Genomic DNA, 24462 nt, shown 5'->3' with positions numbered 1-24462 from the left:
GTTATGGGGAAATGTCTTCATTTGTTACATTTAGTCACAAAACAAAAGAAACTCCTTAAGGCTAAAATAACTTTAATGATTACAAATCAGTGGAGGTCTGCTCGGGGCCCAAATGCTAATTACTCCTTTCAACAGCGGCATTCCTCATCAACTGTGACAAACAGGCATTTGTAAAGTCATTAATAAAAATGTAGGAGGATCTCCGGGTGAGAAGGAGCAGGAACAACGAGCGCACAAAGACAAAAGGTGCTGGAACAGAGCTGATGACCTCCAGGTGAACTCTGAGGGATGGCAGAGAAGATTAGCGTAGAACAGTTAGCATAGAACAGCGCAGCATAGCATATCATAAAAGGGCATATAGCATAGCATAAAAAAGTAGCACAGCATAGCATTGAAGAGGAGCGTAGCATAGCATAAAAGGGCAGATAGCATAGCATTGAAGAGGAGCGTAAAGGCCAAGTGGAAGGGAAAGGTATATAGAAAAATACCTCGATGTAAGATCAAGTATTTAAAAAATAACGTAAGTAAAAAAAAAAAAAAAAACGTATGAAAAAAGGTGAACATTTATGAGACCCTGTGAACAATGGAACCCTAGTATCCCAATAGTGTAGTTTCCAGTGAACTAACTCAGTTAATCCACCAGTGTACAAAGTAATAATAACCCTGTAAAAGTGAATTACCTGTACTCAAAATACGCTGACCTCAGGGTTAGAGCTCTGGGGCCTCATGTACAAAGCGTGCGTACGCACAAAATAGTGGCGTACGCACCTTTTCACGTCAACGATCAGATGTATCAAGAACGAAAAGACCGTGGAAATGTGCGGTGCCTCACGGCAGCTTCAGGGCTGGCGTACGCACGTTTCTGCAGCTGTTGATTCTTTGGCGACACCTAAGGTGATGTTGGGAAACTGTTATAATAAATAAATGTGAAAACAATTTGTCGTCAGACAGTGATGTGCACATTTGAGACACATGAACAATTAATACTGATAAACAATTAATACACCCATGTGTCTCCATTTACACGAGTGGATATAAAAGCAGCGCAAAGTGGTTCAATGCATACCATTAAAAACAATGGCTGCTTTAGCAGTATTAGAAGACTTTGCAAATGGTGCAGTTAGAAGAGAGCGTGTGTTCACTACAACAGAGAGGATTTGTGGCACATGATGGCGACTGGCTCATCAGCCGTTTTGAGGGAAATCCTCCTGGAACTGTGCGCAGAGCTGCGGCCGGCGTTGGAGCGCAACACAGCAAGGAGCCATGCTTTGCCTGTGCTCACAGGTGATGTGCACACTGGGGTTCCAACCGGAGCATTCCAGAGGGAGCTGGCCAACCGATTGGGACTGTGCCAGCCGAGCCATGCCAGCCGTGTGGGACAGAATTATCCGCATCTGAGCCACGTATATCAAATTCCCAACAGGCCAACATTAAAGCTCAATTTGCAGCGAGAGCCGGTTTTGTAATCGGAGCTATCGACTGCGCACACATTGCTATAAAAGCGCAATCACATGATGAATTTGTATGTTAACAGGAAACATTTTCATTCGATCGATGTACAGATCATATGTGATGCGTAAATGCAATTAACCAACATTGTGGCGAGGTGGCCTGGTTCAACGCACGATTCATACATTCTGAGTAACAGCATCGTTGGGAACAGACTTACAGGGCGGCACTGTGCGTGATGGCTGGCTTCTTGGTGAGTAACTTCATTCTTGTAATGGTCCTAATATTATTCCCGTGACGCGCATTGAGTATGTGCGCCACCAGTTTCTATCCCGTCTTCACAGCATCATTATTATATTATATATATTAGTCGGTGGTTAAAGTTAGTTTCTTGCTGTTTTTTGCTGGTTAAACTTCAGTTTAAGATCTTTCTAACAAGCCCCTGATCGTCTCTGTGGGCATATATCAATAACCCCGTGCGTAAAGTGTGAAATATCTCAATCAGCCTCACCTTTTCCCCGGCGCACTTCTGCACGTTACTGTATGAACAGGTTGTTGTGAGTTACACAAAAACATGGGTATTTACCTTGGGGGTAATCAGAGTGACCCACATGAGCTCCCACCACCCCATGAGAGAGCAGTGCCACCCATAGTTGCGCCGACTCTCTGTTCAAACCGGGTCGGTCACCCCCCCACCCGCCTGTTTTGGCCACACTGCAACGGTGGGCAGCCAGTCTCCGCTTCACCTCCACCTTAATGTGGGACCACTTATTCTGCACCTCTGCTTGTGAGGCTTCTCAGACCCCCCAGCATTGACAGCCTCGCACAGGCTCTCCCACCCACTCCTCTTGCGTTTGCTGCTTATGCCGGATGACAGCGTACCAAAGAGTACATTTTTGCGCGCCTCCACTTCGCACAGTAGCACTTCCAATTCACTTTCAGTGTTTTTTTTCTTTGTTTTCTGATCGTACACAGAGGGGAATAGCAGGTGCAGGGCTCATTTAAATATGATTTGCGTATTTAAGTAGGGGCGTGGACAGGGAGGAGTCGGCTGCTCCGACATGTGCGCTCAATTCCACGTTGATTGGGATGTACAAACGAAATGTGCTTGGATACATGCGTGCGCACAGATTCATACATCCGACGTTGGAGGTCATTTTGGTTTGGCCGTACGCCATGTTTCAGTAGGAAATCCATGCAAGTCTTTGTACATGAGGCCCCAGGTCTTGTGACTTTAGGCTCAGGGTAAGCTCAGGTCTCTCAATCAGGAGTGCTGCTTTTTAGCCACACTGAACTCATTTCTCAATAATGTTCTCCAGAAGTGAAGGCAAAAGGAGAAGAAGAAGAACTTTTATTTATATAGCACCTTTCATAGATAAAAATCACAAAGTGCTTTACAGAGTAAAACAAAATTACAAAGAGAAAACAAGTTCATATATAGATACAAAAACTGACATCGGGCCAATCAACTAAAAGCCTGTCTAAAGAAGAATGTCTTCAGCTGCTTCTTAAAAGAATCCACAGACTCCGCCTCACCAAGGGACACAGGCAGCTTGTTCCATAATTTAGGAGCAAAAGCCTGGAAAGACAAGTCTCCTCTGGTTTTAAAGGAAGTCCTTGGGACCATGAGGAGGTTCTGGCCTGAGGACCGAAGGGAACGGCCGGAGCTGTAGGGACACAGCAGATCAGAGACATAGCTGGGGGTCTGCCCATGCAGGGCTCTACCCATGCAGGGCTCTAAAAGTCAACACTAAAATTTAAAAATCTATACGATATTTGATCGGGAGCCAGTGCAAGGAAGATAAAATTGGCGTAATATGAGTCTGTCTGCTTGATCCTGTTAAAAGTCGAGCCGCTGCATTTTGGACCATTTAAAGACGATTTAAACCAGATTTGTTAAAACAAATAAAAAGAGAATTGCAATAATCCAAACGTGAAGAGATAAAAGTGTGAATCACAATTTCCAAGTCAGAGTTGGACAGGATTGGCCTTAACTTTGCAATATTTCTTAAATGATAAAAGCAGTTTTTTACTACGTGTCTAGAATGGCAGTCAAGAGACAGACTGATCAAACCAGACACCAAGAGTCCTGATGCTCAACTGAACGTACGAGCTCAGAGAACCGAGGTGGTTCAGGACCAGGGGAATTTTTTGCGTCTCAGTCTTTTTACAATTTAACTGGAGGCAGTTTTCAGTGAGCCAGTTCTTTATGCTTGAGAGACAGTCCAATAGCTCAGACAGTTTGTGCAACTCTGACTCCTTAAAAGAAAAATACAATTGAATGTCATCTGCATAAAAATGATAGGAGACATTTTTAAAATGACTAATGACTTTGACAAGAGGGCTGATGTACAGCAAAAACAAAATAGGACCAAGAATTGATCCTTGAGGAACTCCATACTTTAAAGTAGAAACATCAGATCACCTTCCAGACCCCTCAGGTCATCTCAGGAGTTTTATTTCGATCGGGAGAGGACGCTGGCGTTGAATGTTCGCCGCTTCTCCGCGATAAACAAGCGAAAAACAAGCCACTCGACTGTTGCCAGGTTGATGGACACTTATCTGAACTCTTCGTGATCGGTGATCTGGGCAGAAAGCTGTGGATTACATCGCACTGCTTTCTGAATATCTGTTTTGGAGCCGTGGGACTGCTGCTAGCGGTTAGCTCTGTGCTAGCTTCTCCCGGCTTGGCTGGCTCGTCGATGTTGACCTATTCCGCTTCCCAGTTTATTGGACTTAACAACTGCTCCATTCCACCTTGTGTCTCCATCCTTAAACGTCTGGGCCTTCTGCGTTGACCCCGTTATGTCCATAGAGGCTCTCGGAGGAGAACTGTTTATTATCGACTGGCTGGGTCTGGTCCCATGGTTACCATCTGGTCTACCGAACGTGCCGCACATCGATTACGTCATCAGAACGCTGCGTCTGTAGTTCCCGCGGGAGGAGCACAGCGAACGAAGGGGCAAGTGGAACGTGGAGTGGATTTCAGTCTGCTGAGGCCTCTCCAAAAGGCTTCTACTCCAGCCAGTGTTAAAATGGAACTTTTCAATGTACAATCATTGTCCAACAAATCCTGTTTTATTCATGACCATATTCTGGAGAAGAATTTGGACCTTATGTGCCTTACTGAAACATGGCACCAACCAGATGTGTACAGTTCGCTGAATGAAGCCTGTCCCCCTGGATACAGTTATCTGCAGAGAGCTCGCCGCACTGGCCGCGGTGGTGGTCTGGCCATAATTTACCGCAGTAATTTAAAATTGTCTCATCTGGCTCTTCAGGACTTTTCTTCTGTTGAATGTTTGGCCTTCAATCTTAAAGCCCCCCTCCAGATGAATATTATATTGCTTTTTCGGCCTCCAAAACCACATGCTTCATTTAACTCAGAGATGCATGACCTCTTTACTTCTCTCTGTGCCCGTTCTGTGAAAAATATCATTCTTGGAGACTTAAATATCCATATTGATCATCCTTCTTCCCCTCTGGCAGCAGATTTTAAGTCTCTTCTGGACTCTCTTAATCTTACTCAGCATGTTGACGCCCCTACACACAACAGGGGGCATACGCTGGATTTGGTGATTACAGACACTGTAACTATCAACGACTTATATGACCTCGGTGTCTCGGACCACAGTGTCATCTCTCTAGAAGTGCCTTCAACTTTGTCTGCTCCAAATCCTAAACGTCTTATTCAGTTCCGTGACTTGAAAAACATCTCCCTTGCGGCTTTGTCCTCTGATCTCCACTCCCTGACTGCTGTCAATCATTCATCTGTAAATGACTCTGTGGATTACTATAATCAATCTCTTCAGGAGCTTCTGGAGCTCCATGCTACTCTTAAATCGAAGCTGGTGTCATTCCCCCGCTCAGCCCCTTGGTACACTGATGAACTGCGGAACATGAAAGCAGCAGGCCGTGCTATTGAGAGACGTGTAAAATCATCTGGTCTTTCTGTACACAAGCAGGCATATAAGGAACATCGGAAAGCTTACGCCTTTTCTCTTAAAGAAGCGTGGTCTAAGTATTATTCCAACATCATCAACAGCTGCCCGGGAAATTCTAAACAGCTTTTCTCTACAATAAACCATCTCCTTAATCCCACTGAACAAACTCATGCTGAGGACTCGGCTCAAAAATGCAACCTGTTTCTTTCTTTTTTAAAAAACAAAGTTGGCTCTATCCGATCTCAGCTCCATAGCCTTCATGATCTTCGGCTGGCATCTACCCGTGTGCATTCTGGGTCCCTGAGCTGCTTTGACGACGTTGCTCAGAGTGAAGTGGAGAGTATCATCAAGAAAATGAAGCCTTCATCCTGCGCCCTGGATCCCTTCCCCTCGTCACTCGTAAAATCCAATTACGCTGCAATAAGCCCATTAATCACACAAATAATAAACAAGTCACTGAAATCTGGTCATGTTCCATTGCCTCTTAAAACTGCTATCATCAAACCTCTTCTGAAAAAATCCAACTTGGATCCAGACATTCTTTCCAATTACCGCCCAATTTCCCACCTCCCATTTCTGTCAAAATTGCTGGAAAAAGCTGTTGCTGCTCAGCTGCAGCTCCACCTACAACAACACTCTCTGTACGAGAAATTTCAGTCTGGTTTCCGTCCAGCTCACAGTATTGATACCGCATTGCTGAGAGTTACCAATGATGTCCTCATGGCAGCTGACACTGGCTCTACTTCTCTCCTTGTCCTCACTGCAGCCTTTGACACTGTGGACCATAATATCCTCCTCCACCATCTTCATGAGGAGGTCGGTCTCTGTGACACGGATCTGGACTGGTTTAAATCCTTCCTCTCCAATAGGCTGGAATGTGTTAGTCTTGGCAACGCCAAGTCCCAGACTGTCTGTGTCTCCTGTGGTGTCCCACAAGGGTCAGTTCTAGGGTCCCTGCTATTTTCCCTTTACATGCTGCCTTTAGGTCAAATCATTAATCGGCACAACATCTCCTTCCATTGTTATGCTGACGACATACAACTTTACATTAGAACTGGAGCATCATCATCACCATCTTCACTCACTGACCTCACTACCTGCCTGGAGGAGATAAGGACGTGGATGAATCAGAACTTTCTTCAGTTAAACTGCTCCAAAACTGAGGCCATACTGATTGGCAACCCTCACCAGGTTCAAACTTCAACTCTGACGACTATTTCTTTTTCTGGACAAGACATCTCCCTCTCTACCCCTGTTACAAATCTTGGAGTAAGAATGGACTCAACTTACATTTGAAAATCACATTAAGCATCTGTTTAAAACCTGCTTCTTTCATCTTCGTAATATCTCCAAAATTCGTCCATCTCTCTCTTTCTCTGATGCCGAGACTCTCGTCCATGCCTTTGTTTCCTCCAGGCTCGATTACTGCAACTCTCTGTTTGTTGGAATCCACAGAAAACACCTTCAGAAGCTTCAATACATTCAGAACGGTGCAGCCAGGGTTCTATTGAGAGCTCGTAAATCTGACCATATTACACCTATTCTCCATGATCTGCACTGGCTTCCTGTCACTTACAGAATTCAGTACAAAATTGCTCTCATCACCCATCAATGCTTAAACGGAACCTCACCAGATTATCTGAAGGACCTTCTCATTCCACATTCATCCACCAGATCTCTACAATCACAAGACTGCAACCTCCTCCACCTTCCTCGATCCAGATTAAGGACCATGGGAGATCGGGCATTCTCTGTGGCTGCCCCCCGTCTCTGGAACTCTCCTCCGGTCTATCTGAGAGCTCCGCAACCACTGGGAGACTTCAAAAGAGGCTTAAAGACTTTTCTTTTTAAGCAAGCCTATTCTGCTGCCACATGATTTTTATGATGTTGATTTTATCCCTGATTTTAGTTGTACTTTGTAGCACTTTGAGATTTTTGCTAATGAAAAGTGCGTTACAAATTTGATTTATTATTATTATTATTACATTATATTGTTTACACAAACAGAAAAAGTCTTATTTGACGAATATGAGGACAACCACTTCAGGACTGTCCCAGTAATTCCAAAGTCACAGTTCATTCTCTGTCGCAACAGTTCATGATCTACAGTATCAAATGCTGATGATAAGTCAAGAAGAATTAAAACAGTACTGCCCACGGTCAGCTGCCATCCTTATGTCACTAGAGACTTTAAGAAGGGCAGCAAAACACTGTTTTCATCAGTGTTAAAGATAGAAATGTCACAAAGCTTTGTCGTTTTAATACAAAACCTTTTTAAGGGATTATAATAAGTGAAGCTAGTGCAATAGGAGCTGGCTGGGTGAAAATTATTGAGGGAAATGTTCCACTTTGACCTGATGGTGGTAGCATTGGCTCAATGTCAGGGCTATTTACTACGTTAATGACTTTTCCCTCAGCTTTAAGTTACTCATGTCACATAAATGTGATATTTGTGAATTCCCATGCAAGTCAGCAGCCCCTTTCAGGGTTAAAGTTATTTATTTTCCATTAATCTGACTTCATAAAGCAGGTATATCATGCCTGAGTGAGCACAACACAAAAACCATGCAGTAATAATCTTACACAGTAAGACTGTAATATTTGTGCTTTCCAGCTATTACCTGGAAATAGATCTACATTTCACGCATTATCTGTTATTGGGGAAAATCACACTTCTCTGGTAAAGTTTAAGGCTGAAGAGGGGGCTCTGATTGGTTACTGAACCTTTCAGGAGGAGAAATGTGTTCAGGTCATGGAACAGTGGACCAGATCTTTACCCTCACATAGTTACTGTAGGGATCATGGGAGTTTAACCATCCAGGGTTAGGGTTGTGTTACATGTGTTTTCTGGACTCTGGACCCCCAGGGAGTCTGTGGGGGGTGCCGCAGAAGTCACTTTTACAGGATATCCAGTCACTGAATAACGCAGTCAGAGCTGTGTCTGCATTCTGGTTCGGAAGTGGTTCTGGTTTACGGTGACTCCACCAGTTCTGCCCCTCGTCTCCGACCCTGTTTGTGGTTTACATGGACAGGATCTGGATGTGTAGTCGGGGGGAGGAGGCATCTGCTTTGGGAACCTCAGGGTTCCATCTGGTTCTGTTGACCTTCAGCTGCTCTGGAGAGGAGAGGCGATCCGGCTCGAGGCTTCAAAAACATCTTCCATTTAAAGGGGAACTCCGGGGCATTTGAAGCGCAATCCCATTGCTAGAGGTTGTCAAATACTGACAGTAGGACACAGAGAGGTGCAAATCGGCGCTCCCTGTGCGGCGATCGCGCTGTTTGCGCAGCCTGTCATGCTAGCCAAATACGTGCTGGCAAAGGGGCAAATTCTAAACCTTCCACATAAAACTTGCACACTGCAGAAACGTCACACCACTTTATAAACCATTTGACAATAAAGTCACAAGCCTTACCATCAAAACCATATGCATGGTTCTCACATTACTGGCATGGGGACGTTACAAAACAACTTTATAAACAGCATGTCACTTACCGGTTGATGGTATGCGCGCGCATGTGAAAGCCCAAAAGAGTCAATGGACTCTTTTCAGATATGCTGAATTATCCAAAGCCCCTGACTCACTTTTTATGGAGTATCTTTAAAACATCTGTTGAGTCAGAGCTGCAGAGCCACATCACAGCTGTATTATAAATGAATTTCATCTTTCTTTAACCCCGCAGCGTTTATCAATGAGGCCAAGTGTGGAGGAACAGACAAAAGGTTATTTTTATGACTGTTTAATCTGCGTTTAAAATGATTAAAGGATGTCCACCTCTAAAGGGACACCTTCATAAAGTGTTCAGAAGTCCATTAAAACTCATTTAATTTAGTCTTTTAGAACGACTCTGAGAGCCCACGAGCTCTTTGCATGTTGCTGTTTACAAAAGTTTGTAAAAGGATGAAAGCACGCAGATGGAAACATGTTATTATCATAAAACCTGCATGTAAAGCATAAATAAATCAGCATAGAACTGAAATACATCTGCTTTTCTCAGACGGGATCTTCTGTAGCTGTCAGAGCTGTTTGTGTTGGAGTTCAGCTGAATCATTTCTGATAATCTGCTGTAATCTAGATTTAACTAAAGTCTCTCTCAACATCCTGAGATCAAACATATTCACAGTGTTACATGTTGAGTAAAATGTAAATAAATACACAATACGGTGAATTTTTAAGCCAATTATTTATTTGCAATTGAACAAATAAATGGCGCTGTGGATAAAAAGGGTTAGACTGTCTACATGATGGAGCTGAGACGGAGGAAAATGACTTTAAATTAAAGTGGAATCTGCCCGAGCCGAAATCAGCCGGCCTGAAGCCGATTTCCCTTAAGCTCTAAACTTTGTAAACTTTAGCAACATTTGAAACATTTTCAGGCGAGAAAGTAGTCGTTTAGATCCCCAACGTGTTGAAAACCTGACAAAATACCGGCTGTTTACAATTTTGTTCCCACGAATTCGGCGCTACTAAAGCTAGCCGCAGTGAGCAACGCACTTCCGGTTATTTTCACAAAATAGAATACCCGTTGCCTTTTATCATAGGGAAAGCCATTACCATACAATTGGTGCTTTTGTTTTGAAAACAGGAAGTGAACCTACCCTCGTTGTAGCTAGCTTGAAACTGCCGTTTTGACAGGAAATGACGATCGGCGACGTCACGTTACGTTGCATCTTGGGTAGTTTGAGTATGAGTAGTAACCTCATGATGCATACCCAACATTTCAGAGAATCTAGTATGCATCCGGGAACTTCTGCTTACTCAAACTCGCATACTAACTCAGAAAGTTAGTATGAGTAGTAGGAGAAGTATGCGGTTTCTAACACAGCCAGTATCAGAGCTCTGAGTCAGAGCAGCTGCTGGACAGCTGCTTCATCAGGAGGAGAGTCTGATTTCTTCTTCTTGTGTCTCTGAGAGATCCAGAGAGCAGCAGCAGCTGTAATAATGAGCCCAACAGGGATAACAACAATAATAATTGTGTGAAACAGAAAATAAATACTTTATTAATCCCATAGGGAAGAACACAGAATGAATAACATATATATTAAATATTATAAATAAAATTATTTTAATTATTATTATTATTATTATTATAATGGTGGACGGCACCAGCTGCTTTACGTTTATTGCCCACTTGTGGGCGCAGTTGAGCAACTGAAGCACCATGAAGCTCATTTGTGAACAACTCAAAGTCTTCACTGCTGCTGACCACCACACCACCAAGGCCATGTTGTCTGGTGAAAAGCTGAGTGCGTCGTCTTCACCGTCCAACGGGAAGTGAAAAGAAGCACAGCAAAATGTTTCCATCTTTAAATCCACAGCATTCCGCTTTTTCTGTATTTTCTCTGACATTTTCTCAGATTTTTGTTGCTAAGACAGAAAATTCTCCTTCTGCTGTTAAAAGTTGTCTTTAGTGACACTAAACTGCTGCTAACACCAGTATTTACATCACCGCAGCATCTGCATCCAAACTAAATCTCTTGCTCCATCAAAGGTAGGTAGAAACCTTTTTTTAATATATTTTTTTGCAGGTGTTAAGCATCTTTGAGTGTCCAAAATATTTATTATTATTATTATTATTAATAAACTTCTGAATGTAATGTGATGTGTTTCTGTATTTTATAGGTCAAAGTCCAGAGAGAAGAGCTGTAGGACAGCACATCTGAGTGTCTGGAAGAATAGCTCAGACTGTTTGGTGAATGTTTTCAACCTCAGAGGTTCTGGGATCAAAACTTATGACTCAGTGAAGTTTCAGCTCCAAACAAGGCCACTCCCGTCCACACCAGCTCTGTGAAGAATGTTAGCTGCAGTTCTTCATTCACCATCCCGTCTTCTGTGCAGGGCTGGACTGGGACCAAAAAATGGCCCGGGCATTTTTAGGCCATGGCGGCCCACCATGAATATTTATACGATCACACAAGTAATCTCATCACTTTCTGTGAAAAATGCAATTAAATCCTAACACAATTGTATTCATTTAAATAAATCTCCTCACCTTACAAAAGCAGTTTTGTCATTAAATTGCTCTTCTCTGCCACTCTGTCAATCACTGTGTCAGTATCAAGGGACACAAGAACATCTTTCTCGGTGGCCATCAACATAAAGGCTTCCAGTTTGCTGGCAGAAAGGCAACTCTTCAGTCTGTGTTTGATGTAGCGGAGGGTTGAAAATGACCGAAAATGACCGAGGCAGGAATATTAATTCCGTATTTCTCCGGTTACCTACCAATCCATTTCAGCAAAGCAATGTTTCACTTATATTACATGGGCAACTGTAACCTGTAACACCTGCAAACAATATAGTTATCACAAGCTAAAATAACACTGAACACTTTGGTGTCTACATGAGAGTGTCATAAACATTAATGACACACTTGGTATCCAGGGGTGTATCAAGCTTTCCAAAAGTGGGGGTGTTCTGGAACAGGCGAAGAAATCATTCCAAATAGCGATGATCAATTATATAAACTTGTACATACATGGCCTACAAAATGGAAGAAATGCGATCAGATACACTGTGGGCGACTTTGTGTGTGTGTGTGCACCCGGGTCTGTTGGACAGGAAAATGATTGCATTATGATTAGTTTGTCATAATGAGCAGAGACAAAACACATTTGGTTCTTTCAAGTAGTGTGTCATTATTAGTTGTAAGTGATAGCAGTACTAATAGCAGTAGTCACTAGTTGTAAAGCCACTTGAGGCTTTTGCATGAATGTTCAATAATTGTAGCTCTAATGACATTTGGCTAGAGCATTTGTTACTTGTTGACACACAGAGTGCAGGCAGTCAAACCAGTGGTCAAGTTCAAGTTCAAATGTTCTCCATCTAATGCCAAGACAAGATCTATGTAATGTTGGGCTTCTATGTTTATGGTCTGGTCTTACAGATTATACAGTCACTGAAAACAAAACTTGTCTGACATAATTCTAAGTAACAGTATACTGGTCTATGACAGATGTGTCAATATTGCATTCTACACTGGATATATTGTACAAAAACCTTTATATAACCCAGTAAGTCATACTTCTGTCATTGTACTTCTGTGTGCACATCATGTAGTAGGTTATAGCCATGTTAAACCAGTGCAAGAATTTGTTTGGGCACATTTTCAGATATTATATATCTAAATTATGTTTTAGTATTGACAAGCATAACTGACAACACATTATAAAAACAAGACTTGAAATGTCTTTAATTTGTGAAACTCGTGTAAAAAACTTACAGTATTTAAATCAACAGACAATACAATAGACATTTACAACAAACACTTCATAACAGGTAACAAATGCTCTAATCAAATGCTCATCAACTTATTTGGGAAACAAGAAACATATTATAACATTCATGTGTCAGCCTCAAGTGGCTTTACACTATTTGAAAGAACCAAATGTGTTTTTTCTTTGCTCATTGTGGCAAACAAACTGCTCAGCAATCATTTTCCTGTCCAACAGATCCAACTTGTGCTTTTGCACATGACACACGGCTACACTATTGAGGCCTCTGCAACATCAATTACATCCTCATCTCCTCTCACTGAGGCAGGGAAATGCGGCAACTGCGTATCCTAAACAAGTACATAGCAATGAGCAGGAGTGTAGTGAATATTTAATGCTGGGACACAGAGTCCCCTATGTCTTATTATTCATGTATTGCTCAATTTTTAATATTTCTTTTAAGTTCACTTGTCAAGCAAACCTCTCCTAGTTGCCTTTTGGATACAGATCACCCTAAAGGTGTCTGCTAAATGTTATGTAATGTGAATCAAATGTTGATTATAGACCATATACACATATTCCTCCTCACTTTCTAAATACACTCTTACTTTGTAAGCACAGTGGTACAAAATATGGCTTCATGTCAGTCAGAGATCTGCTTTTATTGTAATAAAGATTTTAATTCAGACACAGCCTTATGACTGGCTTTAAAAACTGGATGATTATATTAAGATAATACATTAATACACAGTGTAAATAAAGATGGTGTGTATTATTAATATTCATGTCATTTTCAATGTGTAATAGAATTGTCATATATCATTTTGAAATCACAGCTTTCTTTAAAACTTGACATCCATTCTGGTCCAGAAACTGAAGTAGGCCTACAACACTTTGGAAATTACTCGAATTTTAACAAACACATGCTTTGTGTATATTTTGAGTGATACATCAGTGGGACACCGTGTAGATTGAAGTGCGTTGTCGACGTTTGAAAATTACACGAATCACACGAGGATAGCTCTCCTCTGCATGTAGCCTAGTCAAACCTGCGCATCCCAACGGCGGTAGCACTCGACACAGACAACCAGTGACACGCTTGCAACTTGCAAGCATGTCAATGTATGCAGAGGGGGAGTGGAGAAGACAACTTACTTGTTTTTTCTTGAAAAAGCCGTCTATTGTCCCCTGTCTTTTCCTTTTCTGCATCATTGGCTATATTGCACGAAAAAAGAGGACAGTTTTAAAACTAAAGTAGGCTAAGTCAGGCCAGTTAGAAGAATGACTGGGAACTTTATGCTAGTAGGTAAACTTAGCCTAACTGTCATGAACTAGCCAGGAAACTTGCGTCTGTTAATGGCTTAACCTATGATGCCTGAAAATGTTGCCTTCATGGCAGGCAGTGAATTTTGCTGATCTAAAACAGTGATTAAATTCTACCTTTTCAGCGACTCTTCATTGAAGGCGTCAAGTGGGTATATGCAGCACCACGAACAGCACAACGACCTGTGAGAAATTGTTTGAATGACTGCGCTGAGCTCTCAGCAGTCAGACTCAGCACCAGTGTTGCCAGATCTTCAACTCGAAATAAGCGAACGGCGTCCTGAAAACAAGCCCAAAAGAAGCGGCCGAAGACTGATAAAAAAAAAGTCGGCAATTGGCAACCCTGGTCAGCACCGCCGCAGCGCTTTCGGCAGGATGCGCAAGCTGTTGAGGCTATTTGTTGCGCTGGGATTTACAGAGTGATATGCCTAACGACAGCAACCATTTTTAATTTCCTACAACAGGCGAACGTTTACTATTTTATTACAAAAGTAGATTTTAGTGAGGTTTTGACGGACAAAAGTGGGGGGGATGGAATGGCCTTCCAGTAGAAGTGAGGGGGATGCATCGTACTCATCCCCCCCGTAGAATACGCGCCTGTTGGTATCTATGACTGATGTCATTGGGTATTTGCAATATCTGCACAGCAGTCAACTTTACATAAGCCTACAAAATGGAATGGCACTAGATACGTTATAGCCTTGCCTACAATAATGATGGTTTAAGTACTGTAATGCTAATGACAGGCGCATGTCACTTTTACACCTTCAAATAAAATAAATGTACTCATAGCATTAGTTGAAAATAAAGACTGAATGATCTCTGTGACAGAAACGCTTAGACACACACACACACACACACACATACACTGTGGTGTACAGTCGGTGACCACCTCCTAACCAACATGGTTGTTCAAAAAACAGGCTAGGCTTTTTATTCGTGTTCCAGCCTGACTGGATAAAATAAGTAAAAATTTCAGCATGATCAATTCCCCCCATACCAATGTAGTTTATCTATAAATACCTAATTTAAGTCTCCACGCACACAGAGGTATCCATTCTGCTATTGTCCTCAGTCCTCCCATTAAAAAAACATGTAATTCTGCTAACATTTCGCCTAACATTAGCCTACTTCTTACCGGGCTGGCTATTCTGACCTCCTCAATCTGTCCCTGGGTCACGTCTGCCTCCAAATGCTAGGATTGATGACCTGTGTCAACGGTGAGGAGAGGGGCGGGCCAAAGAGGTGCTGAGAGATTTCATTGGACTAGCCCCGTCAACATGAAATCGTGGGCCGCCCGCCGGTCACTTTTTTTTTTTTTTTTTTACATTAATAAAAAAAAAACAAAAAAAAAACGACATCACCGGCCCTCGAGGGGCGTCGGCCCACCGGGAAAATGCCCGGTATGCCAGACTGTCAGTCCAGCCCTGCTTCTGTGTCACTCAGAACAGCAAATGAAGAAGTAAAGGAAGTAAATCAGATCTTCTATGTGTCCAATGAGTGTGATCCTGACCGTATCCAAACCAGTCAAACTTCTGCTTAGTTCAGGTTCAGTTGAAGGTTTAGTCAGTGGTGTTATTTATTTAGTCATTTACAAATCCTCTGAAAAGTAGATCATAAAGCAACTGAAGTTTGGTGGATTAAAGCCTGCTGTTTAAAGCACAGAGCAGCGTCACCTCCCAAAGCCAACCCTGTCACTGGCTCTAAAGGAGAGGAGCCTGTTAGCGGAGGGCCCTGCTCAGAGTCCTGCTTTAGTGAACTACAGCAACCAAGTAAACCTGCGAGACTTCTGTTGGGATCAGACTGATCTATGAGGGCTTAAAGATTCAATAAAGAGAAACATGCAGCTGAACCCAAATAAAACTTGAACAGAGAACTTACAGGAGAGCTTTTTAATGCTTTTATGCATCAATCTTTACTTCATTGGCTCCCTCCATGGGATAAAATTTGGAACATTTTCCTAATAAAAGAAAAAGATGTCAAGGCTCAGAAAGCACCTTTATCATTGTTTTACTGTGTAATATGTAGGATCCATAAACTCATTTATTACCAGCTCTATCAGCATGGAGAGAATCCCCTTTTCTCCCAAAAGATCCCAGGTGCTGCTCCTGAGGTGTTTCTGTGAGTTTATCACACCAGCTGGTGAAATGATATGAGTCCCTCTACAGTTGTTGTAGATATCAGCTGAGATTCACACTAAAAGACACATTTTGTGTCTGAAACTGTGAGAGACTGTTCAAGTGGGACTGAAAGCAGATTCAGAGGGTTGTGATGTATGTTTTTCCACCCAAATGATCTGATAACTGTCAGAGATGCAGCAGTGCTATGAAATCCACTTTAGAAGCTGCAGTTATTGGACACAATGAGAGCTGACCATCTCTGTGGCTCAGAGGAAAACTGAGCAACAATATATCTTATATAACTTATATTTATATATATATTATTTATATATATTTATATAACTTAGAAATGAGGATATAACGATGCAGCTAACAGCAAAGCTAACAATAAGCTACATAGAAGGAAAAGCATCAGCCAGGCTCTGTCAGAGGTGACAGTGTAGAAACAGAGTGCAGGCATAGAGGGAAGTACAGGTTAAGTGGGAGATTACATTTCTGCACCTGAACAGGGACTTGAACCCTGGACCCTCAGATTAAAAGTCTGATGCTCTACCAACTGAGCTATCCAGGCCCTATGAAAGCTTGTCTGAGTGACAGCTGACATCTGAAACACTTCCTGAGTCCAAAGCTGTGACGCTGTTTTCTGAACAAATGCCTGGTTGATGTGAACTTGTGTTGCAGCCACTGAGCATAAAGAAGAAGGCCTTCATGGAGGGAAACAGGGAGTTAAGGAGGAGTGTGAAGAAAAAAGGAAGAGAGCAAGTCGGTGGGAAACTATCTGCAGCAGAACAGTGTGAGGGATGTGTGGTCAGGAATGGAAAAGCTCACAGGCTTTGGGATAATGTGGGATCAGACAGATGGAAGAGTTCAGACAAACTCAGCATGCTGCTGCCTCCTGCTGCAGACCTCACATCCTCCATGTACCAACAGCTTCCCTGTCACACCTCAGCACATCTACATGAAACTATCACATCTATAGGAAAATAATTCAGCTGAACACCGTCTCCATCCTCGGTGAAGAGGTGGTTGAGGATTACAGATACCTGAGGGTTCACCTGGACAGCAGACTGGACTGGAAATGCAACACTGAGGCTGTCTACAAGATGGGACATTCAGTAAACTGTTCCTATAGCTGTATATATGCTAACTGAGTTGGCATGGGTTGGTGCACTAACACATGTTACAGAGTTTAATATTTCTGGATCTTTTAGTAAAAACAGGAAAGAATGAGTGTATATTTCCAGCCAAATTCCCAATAAAGCTGCTCTCATCCACATATTTTTCTGTTTCTTCTGTCAGACGGCTAAACTGAAAATCAGCCCATTAAGACTACGTGTCAACTCGTGGTCACTTAAAGCATGTCCAGACTGTCGCTCTGCTCTAATAAAATCCTGATTTTGTAACCGCAGCCTCATGTGAGAAAATCACCCTTCCAGTGACTTAAAGACAACATGTTGGCAGCGATTTCAGCTGCACTTACATGTAGCGCGATGTCCCACAGAGAAAGTTAGAGGCAGCAGAATGTCAGGAAGGTTTTCTGCAGTCTATCCCGTGCATGTACGCTGGGACAACATGGTGGTCCAGTTAAATGGACGAGTACACCTGGAACTGAAGCTGGACTTACCTGTGCATGCAAGCGTTCTGAATGTCCTGATCAAGATAAAAATATGTAACATACAGAACAAAAAGCATACATCTCCAGCTGAAAACATGAAACCTGCATCCTACAAATAAAATGTTCCACTGGGGTGACCCACCCAAGTTGGTTATTAGGAGGAAATTTCAGAAATATCCTCAAAACCAGTTTTTCTCAGTGTGCAGACTTCAGCTTTTTGTTTTAAGTTCTGAACAAAGAAAATAGACTCAAATGTAACCTCTCTTCTATGCATATTCAGAACTTATTTAAATCTCTTCCAGAAAAACTCTTGTTTTGATCGTTTTCTTTAAAATAAAGATTTTTAAAAAGCTAATTGACCATGTGCTCTGTTTTACATATAACATCAGTTATAGAGGTAAACACACAAAGTTAACATATTGACAGGTTTCAAATATATGTTTCAGTGGCGGCCGTGCTTTGGCTCACTGGGCCTTCAGTGCGGGTTTACCGTCCATTCAGAGTCGCTATTTAAATCCGTCCTGAGTGCCCACATGGATCTGGATCTCACTAACCGTGCTGTATGCCAATAAACACAGAGAGACCGCTGGCTTAGCCTGGCTTATTTCGCTACTTCTGGCTAAATTTAGCGAGAGTTCCGTTCCATAAAGGTGGCTTATTTGAACGCCCGCTGAGTAACCATGGTAACTTATGCTGCTGAACTAGCCTGGTCCCGGGCAGGCTAAAGTTGAAGCTTAGCTTAGCTGCAACTCAAAAAATGTCCGACCGGCTGAAACGGACTCCGGAAAGAAATGTTCACCTAGAATTCTGCGTTCCCGCAACTCATGTCTTGTCTAAAAAACTAAACAAAAACTGTGGTTATCATATCACCACTTTCACTGTCTCGAAAAATCAATCAGTCAACCAGTGCAACTAAAGAAACGCAACTATACACACGTATTGAACATGAAATTAAATGAGAGAGAACATGGTATTCATTAAAACTAATCAATACCTAACAAACATCCGATCTACACACACGTAGGACCAGACTCAGAAAAATGGGGGACAGGTAATAATGTTAATCGAACAGATCAGTGTGTGGATGCAAAACTATTTCCTCCAGCTAAACTCAGACAAAACTGAAATCAGTGGCCCTCATTTATCAAACTTGCGTAAGACGAAAAACGTGCGTAGGTCGTGTGTACGTTCTTTTCTGCGCAAAGGTTGGCATTTATCAAATCCATCGTGAGCGCAGGAAAGATGAAATCGCCACGACAGGTCTGAGGGCGTGTACGCACTTTTCCATTTTGACTTGCGGTGACTGCAATAGTATACATAAACAGCAGCGTCACTTGTGCGTGCCTTATGAGTCGCAACAAATCCCTTGGTTAAAATGACACACTTATCACCAGGGCCGTTTCTAGCTTTGTGGGGGCCCTAAGCAAGATGCTGTTTGGGGGCCCCTAGTTTGTCAAACTACAATGAAGAGATTCCTAACCATTTAGATGGAACACTAAGATCTATTACACTTTATGAGCAAAACAGGCTAGAGTTTAAATTAAACATCTTACGTTGAACCACTCAGGCAAGTGAAACTAATAAGAATATATAATACAAAAGAAAAAAATAATAAAATATTTTTTTTAAATATTAAACTGCAATGTACAGCGTCCCTTTAAAGATTGTACCCAATTACAAAGTAGATCAGGGTATGAAATTAAGAAAATATTTTGGGGGCAATTTTGGCCCCCACAGTCCCAAAAGTGGGGGCATTTTCAAAATGTTTGGGGGCCATCAAAAAAAAAAAAAAAAAAAAAAAAAAAAAACTTAGATCTTCATGTTATTTTTAGATTTAAATGCACAACGTCATCATTACTTTGCCGTCTGCCAACCCAAATAAATGTAAAACTTGCCATTTATTTTACAGAGAGAAGTGTGGAAGTAGTAGCTACAGACAGAAAACAGGAGAAAGCAGTAAGCAAACTGACATCAGTATAGGTTTGATTTAAACAATTTTAGCCTTCTATGAGAATGAGAACAATACTGGTAGGCTGCCTGGCCCCTCATAAACATAAAAGTAAGCTGAAAACCTATAGGGCTGAGCACCCCCTCCGACTCCAAATCGACTCTATAGATTACACGTTCTTTACTTAAATAATGAAGAACTGCTTTTAATTACGACTTGGCCGAGACCTTAACGTGCCATTCATGCGTTTCCCATGAATAGTGTTATGGTAAATTCGATGTCTGCTAACCTTTTGTCTCTTAAAAGACACCTTGTTGTAGACCCAATGTCTGCAGACCATGTGTCTGTTGATTAACACATTGACAATAATCATTCAAATGACCATTGTCTCCGGATTCTGCATCTCCCCAAAGTGCGAGACTTTCCCCCAGGGGGTGTGGCAAGGAGACAGTTGGAGAATACACACCCTCCTCTTTCTGTATAAATGCTTCTGATTTCCTTTGTTCTGGGTCTCTTCTCACCACGAACGCTGACTGGTGAGGTTTGGCCTCTTTTGCAGAAGAAATAAACACGTGGCCGGCCGGCACAAACATTGAAAGTCTCTATTTCACTTCTCATCAGATGTAATAGGAAGGTAAGCAAAAACTTAATAGGGAATTAAGACAAAAATTCCATAACAATTTGGCGTTGTCGGCAGGACTTCACGAGCAATCGTTCGAGGCAAAGACACGGGAAGCGATTGGCCGTCCTGAATTATATAATTCAGCCTCTGAACGTCTGTTTAGTTTTTAAGACGGGAGGGCTGACTGTGTATTTGTCCTGAATCGTTGCCGCTGAAGTCCAACGAACATAGATCAGCGAAAAACCATCTGGTGAGTACTGAAATATTGACTTCTAAATTATTATTTCAAATTTGGGTTTTAACATTTCCATTTCTCATGATCTTAGCAGGTGGCAAAGTTTTTTTACTGCTTGGGAGACGAAGCAGAGGGTGTTAAATGTTCGTAAAACGTTTGTCTAATGTAGTTTTTTGCTGCTTGTAAACTTTAAGAAAAACGAAGCAGAGAAAAGTTAAATAAATGTAGTTTTGTTACTACTTGAAGAATAGTCAGTCGTACGACGCTTCCTATTTGGAATGGGGAGCAAGGTCCCCGTTGAGGAGCGCGGCCTCCGGGGAGGGCCACTTGTTGACGTTATGAGAAGGAAATGTGGGGAAAAAGGTTAAAATATCTAAATGTTTGGGTTCCCAATAGGGGGTCCCTTAGTTTAAAAGACATATCAAAGTTAGAAGAAAAACTGAAGAAAAGAGAACAGGAAATAATAAGACAGAACAAAATTCAAAGAGAGTTTACTAGAGAAAAAAAAAAAAAAAAAGGAAAAGTGACATCTGTGTGGAAAATCCAGCTGGTAACTAAAAGCACTTCTAAAAAACTTTAGTTGTTTGTCCAAAGAAAACACTGTACTCAAACAGCCTTACAGGAGGTCTCCAAGTCACTGTGGACTGCTGGTAAGTATGATGTTTTTCAAAGTTTGTGAAAATGTTGTCATCACTCCAAAATCAGACTTTAAACTTTGTAAGTCAGTCAAACAAGAAGCCATCGATTCTTTGAGCCTCTTAAGACAGCAGGAGTCATTGTCCCGGATGATGATTCTCCAAAATGCACACCTTTATTTCCTGATAAGAAGATCAGAGATAAAAAATCAGCCAACACAGTGGCGTGTTGTTCAGGGTCTGCAAGCAGGTGATGCAGCCAATTAATACAAAATTTGTTTCGATGGTCAACTTTTTCAGACATCTAATTTGAGGCTCCAGGTTTACACAGGAAGCTAATTCTGGTTTGCTTTCAACTTCAGCACACGAGGCCATAAATCCACACGTCTGTTTCAAGAATACTGTGAAAGCCAATGAAGCGTTCAGACAGTCTTGAATCCTTTGTTTTCTCTCCAGACACTACTTCGTTACAATATGCTGATGACCTAAAGATTTGCATCCCACTTTGCAGGTCTATTCTGATGTTGATATTCTATTCTCACACTAACAACTCAGATCCTGTCTCTTTCAGGAAATGCAGGCGAGGATGCCGCTGGCTGCAAACAGAGCGACATTCCAACACACTGATCCTTTATTTGTATCAATTCCTGTTACCATTCCCAACTTTCTTACAGCAACACAGCCCTTCGCCACACCACAGGAAAAGACGCTCCAGTGCCACACAGAAAAGGAAGCTGTGTGATGTGGACCTGACGATAAATCTTTCCTGCCTAAACATTTCTTTCCTCACTTGGCATAAGTGACACATGGGTTGAACCATGTGTCAAAAGGGGGGAAGAATAATGCTATAACCCAACACTGTTTTCACTAAAGGATTTTCAGATTTTCTTCAAGTTTCATCAATCATGAATGGTTTGTGCAACGCATAACAGGTAAAACAAAACGATCACACCCACTCACCCACCACAGACACACCATTTGAACACCTGACGATAGATTTAATAATTGCTTAGTAATAGATCGACATGTGGTCGAACTGAATTGAAGTATTCCCAGCAAAATACCTAAAGAGGCTCTGCTAACAGAGATTATTCCCAGCTCACTTTGTCAATTCTGCAATAACCCAAATTAATACATTTCTTGCTATTAACCTCAAACAACATTGTTTATAACACCCTGCCAGAAAATGACACTCTAAAATCAAAATAGCGTAGTGTTGTGAGGAAACAGGACTGCCATGGACAAAAGCCTATTGTTCTTATGCATATTAGAATAAGGAAAACATCTAACATACACATAAGACCTTTTGCAATTCTTTTACACACAGAGTTTGTAACCAGGCCACTCCATTCCACTCACACAAGGAAATATGTTACAATATTGCAAAACTTATTCTGTCTATCTGTGTCAGCAGGTAAAATCACCACCAGTTTCCACTTCACGCCATGACTTCCAGCCTGACGACTGAGTGGGGGTGGAGGGCCAGAGAAGGAAGCACCGGCATTCCAAATGGTAACGAGATCCATTCCAGGGCCTTCTGATGACGCATACCGCTGTGAAGATGGCAGAGAAACGACGCGGGTTCACGCCAACCACTGAAGGAAGATCCCCGAGCCAACGGAGGAGCCAAGCTGCAAACCGGAACGACAAAGAGGAACACATGCCGAGGAACAACAACACGAGGACGAACGGTGCAAGGACGCACAGACGCCAGAGAGGACGACGCAAGGAATCAACTCAATAAACGCCAACTAGACGTGTTTCAACAAACTACACCATGGCACGTATTGGTGTGGAATTAAATATCCAAGCTCGGGTATACACAAACAACTCAGTTTTAGTCAATGGGTCACCCGACCCACATGGCTCCCAATTTAACATGCTGGTAGATTTTAAGACGGTCAAGCGGACCTCTGGAACTGAAGACAACCACTCTGATGAATATGAGAACATTACCAGCATCATCAAAAATATGCAAGATGCCATTTAACCCCCACCAGCAGTGAATGACTTTCTAGGCTAAAATCTTAGAGCCAAGGATGGCCAGCACGGTTTTTAATAATAATTTTCTTTTTGCTCTGCATCTTAATTCCATGCGTGTTAAAATGGCTGTTTGATGTGCTCATAACAAAGATGATTTACTCCTCCACGTATGTTCATGTGTATGCCAATAAGGCCGACCAAAATTCAACCTCTGTTCACATTCCTGACACCAAATCAGACTTTGATGATAACATTTTGTAAATGTTTATTTTTATTTTCTTTGTTTTGCTTTGTGTTGGTTTGGTTTTGTTTGTTTGTTTTTATATTCCCATTATTTTCTCTCTTGTAGACAACCGCCAGGATGATATATTTTTCAATCTGTGTGAATTAATGATAATAGTTATGACTATTTTTAATTTTGTTCCCTTTCATTTTTTTTAATTCCTTTTTATTTTTCTTTAAGGTTGTTTTGTTTTCTATTAGTGATTAGGTCTACTCAATTGAAAGAAAGTGGTTGATGATTTCTAATTTTTATCTTTTTAAAATTCTATTTCAATATTGTTTTCCTTTAGTTTTACACTATTTCATTTTTTTTATTTTTTATGGTTTTCTCCTATTAATGATTAATTAATAATCAAAAGGGACAAGTGTTATGGTAAATTCGATGTCTGCTAACCTTTTGTCTCTTAAAAGACACCTTGTTGTAGACCCAATGTCTGCAGACCATGTCTCTGTTGATTAACACATTGACAATAATCATTCAAATGACCATTGTCTCCGGATTCTGCATCTCCCCAAAGTGCGAGACTTTCCCCCAGGGGGTGTGGCAAGGAGACAGTTGGAGAATACACACCCTCCTCTTTCTGTATAAATGCTTCTGATTTCCTTTGTTCTGGGTCTCTTCTCACCACGAACGCTGACTGGTGAGGTTTGGCCTCTTTTGCAGAAGAAATAAACACGTGGCCGGCCGGCACAAACATTGAAAGTCTCTATTTCACTTCTCATCAGATGTAATAGGAAGGTAAGCAAAAACTTAATAGGGAATTAAGACAATAATTCCATAACAATTGCCTACCACTAAAACCAGAGCTAAAACTCGGGAGCGGAGCAGGATATAATGCGCATGACAAAGCGAGAGTACAGGTCGTTTTTTTTTGCACATTCTGCACGAGGAACACGAGAAGTGACACAGTCCAAACTACACAACTCAACTATGGTGTCGAGTTGATGCTAGCCTGACGCTAAGGTCACCGTCTACATCCTGCAGCAACATACGGCTCTCAGTGTTTGCCTAAGAGCCATATGTTGCTGCAGGATGTAGACGGTGACCATAGCTATCAACTCGACACCTTAGCTAACGAGCCACACAAAAGATGAA

General features: G+C 41.8%; 1 non-coding gene and 1 pseudogene across 1 annotated transcript; one reads left to right on the top strand and one right to left on the bottom strand.

Annotated features, from left to right (window-relative positions):
* Positions 1 to 24462, top strand: part of LOC142388029 (NLR family CARD domain-containing protein 3-like) — a 483074-nt pseudogene that overhangs the window by 382247 nt on the left and 76365 nt on the right.
* On the bottom strand, positions 16545 to 16617 carry trnak-uuu (transfer RNA lysine (anticodon UUU)). Its single transcript has one exon. It is a non-coding gene; the product is annotated as a tRNA-Lys (tRNA).

Source organism: Odontesthes bonariensis, chromosome 2 (assembly GCF_027942865.1).
Source record: "Odontesthes bonariensis isolate fOdoBon6 chromosome 2, fOdoBon6.hap1, whole genome shotgun sequence".
NCBI lineage: Eukaryota > Metazoa > Chordata > Actinopteri > Atheriniformes > Atherinopsidae > Odontesthes > Odontesthes bonariensis.
Note: the sequence above shows the minus strand (reverse complement) of the source record. Positions and strands in the feature narration are given on the sequence as shown.